At 57.8% G+C, this 3,975-nt stretch overlaps 3 non-coding genes across 3 annotated transcripts in view; all 3 read left to right on the plus strand.

The window, feature by feature from the left end:
- Positions 1-426: 426 nt before the first annotated feature.
- LOC124582197 lies at positions 427-2,330 on the plus strand. The gene has a single exon (XR_006973789.1). It is a non-coding gene; the product is annotated as a small subunit ribosomal RNA (ribosomal RNA).
- Positions 2,331-2,683: 353 nt separating this feature from the next.
- LOC124582180 lies at positions 2,684-2,838 on the plus strand. The gene has a single exon (XR_006973773.1). It is a non-coding gene; the product is annotated as a 5.8S ribosomal RNA (ribosomal RNA).
- Positions 2,839-3,025: 187 nt separating this feature from the next.
- LOC124582206 overlaps positions 3,026-3,975 on the plus strand; it is a 4,229-nt gene continuing 3,279 nt past the window's right edge. Inside the window, exon 1 of the ribosomal RNA XR_006973797.1 lies at positions 3,026-3,975. This exon is cut by the window's right edge and continues 3,279 nt beyond it. This is a non-coding gene — a ribosomal RNA (large subunit ribosomal RNA).

Below are 3,975 nucleotides of genomic sequence, written 5' to 3' on the forward strand. Positions count from 1 at the left end.
GTGTTGGCGCGTGCGCTGTGCTGGGAGTGTTCGCTTCGGCACCCAAGTGGGGCTTTTGTCCTTCTGTGGCGCTGGCGTTGGAGCTGCCGGCCACCGTAGGTGGCGCGTGTTGTCTCCCGCCGGCAATGCCACGACAGCACGCTCCCGGGCCTCTGTCGGCAGCGGCAAGCTCAGTTGGGAGCACGGGTGGTCGCACCTAAAGCGTCTACTCGCCAAACTCCGGGCGATTGCGCCTCTCTCGAACCCGACCAAGTACTTAGGACGGCGCTGCGCGCCGCCGGGACCTGAGAGGGTTTCGAGGTGTATTGTGCAGGGGAGCTCAGCCTCCTCCTGTTTGCAGAATAATTGAGCGGACGCTTGCGTGTTCGCGCGGGCCCCCGGGACACACTCCCGGGCGGCCGGCTGCTCAGCTCTAGTTGACGCAGCTCCCTGGTTGATCCTGCCAGTAGTCATATGCTTGTCTCAAAGATTAAGCCATGCATGTCTCAGTACAAGCCGCATTAAGGTGAAACCGCGAATGGCTCATTAAATCAGTTATGGTTCCTTAGATCGTACCCACGTTACTTGGATAACTGTGGTAATTCTAGAGCTAATACATGCAAACAGAGTCCCGACCAGAGATGGAAGGGACGCTTTTATTAGATCAAAACCAATCGGTCGGCTCGTCCGGTCCGTTTGCCTTGGTGACTCTGAATAACTTTGGGCTGATCGCACGGTCCTCGTACCGGCGACGCATCTTTCAAATGTCTGCCTTATCAACTGTCGATGGTAGGTTCTGCGCCTACCATGGTTGTAACGGGTAACGGGGAATCAGGGTTCGATTCCGGAGAGGGAGCCTGAGAAACGGCTACCACATCCAAGGAAGGCAGCAGGCGCGCAAATTACCCACTCCCGGCACGGGGAGGTAGTGACGAAAAATAACGATACGGGACTCATCCGAGGCCCCGTAATCGGAATGAGTACACTTTAAATCCTTTAACGAGTATCTATTGGAGGGCAAGTCTGGTGCCAGCAGCCGCGGTAATTCCAGCTCCAATAGCGTATATTAAAGTTGTTGCGGTTAAAAAGCTCGTAGTTGGATTTGTGTCCCACGCTGTTGGTTCACCGCCCGTCGGTGTTTAACTGGCATGTATCGTGGGACGTCCTGCCGGTGGGGCGAGCTGAAGGCGTGCGACGCGCCTCGTGCGTGCTCGTGCGTCCCGAGGCGGACCCCGTTGCAATCCTACCAGGGTGCTCTTGAGTGAGTGTCTCGGTGGGCCGGCACGTTTACTTTGAACAAATTAGAGTGCTTAAAGCAGGCAAGCCCGCCTGAATACTGTGTGCATGGAATAATGGAATAGGACCTCGGTTCTATTTTGTTGGTTTTCGGAACCCGAGGTAATGATTAATAGGGACAGGCGGGGGCATTCGTATTGCGACGTTAGAGGTGAAATTCTTGGATCGTCGCAAGACGAACAGAAGCGAAAGCATTTGCCAAGTATGTTTTCATTAATCAAGAACGAAAGTTAGAGGTTCGAAGGCGATCAGATACCGCCCTAGTTCTAACCATAAACGATGCCAGCCAGCGATCCGCCGCAGTTCCTCCGATGACTCGGCGGGCAGCCTCCGGGAAACCAAAGCTTTTGGGTTCCGGGGGAAGTATGGTTGCAAAGCTGAAACTTAAAGGAATTGACGGAAGGGCACCACCAGGAGTGGAGCCTGCGGCTTTTGACTCACACGGGAAACCTCACCAGGCCCGGACACCGGAAGGATTGACAGATTGATAGCTCTTTCTTGATTCGGTGGGTGGTGGTGCATGGCCGTTCTTAGTTGGTGGAGCGATTTGTCTGGTTAATTCCGATAACGAACGAGACTCTAGCCTGCTAACTAGTCGCGTGACATCCTTCGTGCTGTCAGCGATTACTTTTCTTCTTAGAGGGACAGGCGGCTTCTAGCCGCACGAGATTGAGCAATAACAGGTCTGTGATGCCCTTAGATGTTCTGGGCCGCACGCGCGCTACACTGAAGGAATCAGCGTGTCTTCCTAGGCCGAAAGGTCGGGGTAACCCGCTGAACCTCCTCGTGCTAGGGATTGGGGCTTGCAATTGTTCCCCATGAACGAGGAATTCCCAGTAAGCGCGAGTCATAAGCTCGCGTTGATTACGTCCCTGCCCTTTGTACACACGCCCGTCGCTACTACCGATTTAATGATTTAGTGAGGTCTTCGGACTGGTACGCGGCATTGACTCTGTCGTTGCCGATGCTACCGGAAAGATGACCAAACTTGATCATTTAGAGGAAGTAAAAGTCGTAACAAGGTTCTCGTAGGTGAACCTGCGGAAGGATCATTACCGACTAGACTGCATGTCTTTCGATGTGCGTGTCGTGTCGCGCAACACGCTACCTGTACGGCTCGCAGTAGCCGTGCGCCGCGTGCGGAACCACGCGTGCTTCTCAAAACTAACGCCAATGTTGTGGTGGTACGAGCGCTGAAGCGCTGGAGCGGCTGGCCTGCGGCACCTGGCGCCTGGCGCCGGTTTTGAATGACGTTCGCCCGACTGCCTGTCCGCTCCCGGTGTGGAGCCGTACGACGCCCATCGGCCGTGAGGCTGTTGGACACAGAACGCTTGAACAGGGGCCGCCACACGCCTACGTCCCGCCTATGCAACTGTCTTGAAAGAGACAGTGGAAACTAAGAAAAGATCACCCAGGACGGTGGATCACTCGGCTCGTGGGTCGATGAAGAACGCAGCAAATTGCGCGTCGACATGTGAACTGCAGGACACATGAACATCGACGTTTCGAACGCACATTGCGGTCCATGGATTCCGTTCCCGGGCCACGTCTGGCTGAGGGTCGGCTACGTATACTGAAGCGCGGCGGCGTTTGCCCCGCTTCGCAGACCTGGGAGCGTCGCGGCCGCCTGTGGGGCGGCCGCGCCTCCTTAAACGTGCGATGCGCGCCCGTCGCCTGGCGGTTCGCATACCGGTACTTACTCGGTAGCGTGCACAGCCGGCTGGCGGTGTGGCGTGCGACACTCGTACAACGACCTCAGAGCAGGCGAGACTACCCGCTGAATTTAAGCATATTACTAAGCGGAGGAAAAGAAACTAACAAGGATTCCCCCCAGTAGCGGCGAGCGAACAGGAAGAGTCCAGCACCGAACCCCGCAGGCTGCCGCCTGTCGTGGCATGTGGTGTTTGGGAGGGTCCACTACCCCGACGCCTCGCGCCGAGCCCAAGTCCAACTTGAATGAGGCCACGGCCCGTAGAGGGTGCCAGGCCCGTAGCGGCCGGTGCGAGCGTCGGCGGGACCTCTCCTTCGAGTCGGGTTTGCTTGAGAGTGCAGCTCCAAGTGGGTGGTAAACTCCATCTGAGACTAAATATGACCACGAGACCGATAGCGAACAAGTACCGTGAGGGAAAGTTGAAAAGAACTTTGGAAGAGAGAGTTCAAAAGTACGTGAAACCGTTCTGGGGTAAACGTGAGAAGTCCGAAAGGTCGAACGGGTGAGATTCACGCCCATCCGGCCACTGGCCTCCGCCCTCGGCAGATGGGGCCGGCCGCCCGCGCGGAGCAATCGCGGCGGGGTCGTGTCCGGTTGCCTTTCCACTCGCCGCGGGGTGGGGCCGTTCGGTGTGCGGTGGGCCGCACTTCTCCCCTAGTAGGACGTCGCGACCCGCTGGGTGCCGGCCTACGGCCCGGGTGCGCAGCCTGTCCTTCCGCGGGCCTCGGTTCGCGTCTGTTGGGCAGAGCCCCGGTGTCCCTGGCTGGCTGCCCGGCGGTATATCTGGAGGAGTCGATTCGCCCCTTTGGGCGCTCGGCTCCCGGCAAGCGCGCGCGGTTCTTCCCGGATGACGGACCTACCTGGCCCGGCCCCGGACCCGCGCCGCTGTTGGCTCGGGATGCTCTCGGGCGGAATAATCGCTCCCGTCAGCGGCGCTTCAGCTTTGGACAATTTCACGACCCGTCTTGAAACACGGACCAAGGAGTCTA

Source organism: Schistocerca americana, unplaced genomic scaffold (genome assembly GCF_021461395.2).
Source record: "Schistocerca americana isolate TAMUIC-IGC-003095 unplaced genomic scaffold, iqSchAmer2.1 HiC_scaffold_401, whole genome shotgun sequence".
NCBI classification, from domain to species: Eukaryota; Metazoa; Arthropoda; class Insecta; order Orthoptera; family Acrididae; genus Schistocerca; species Schistocerca americana.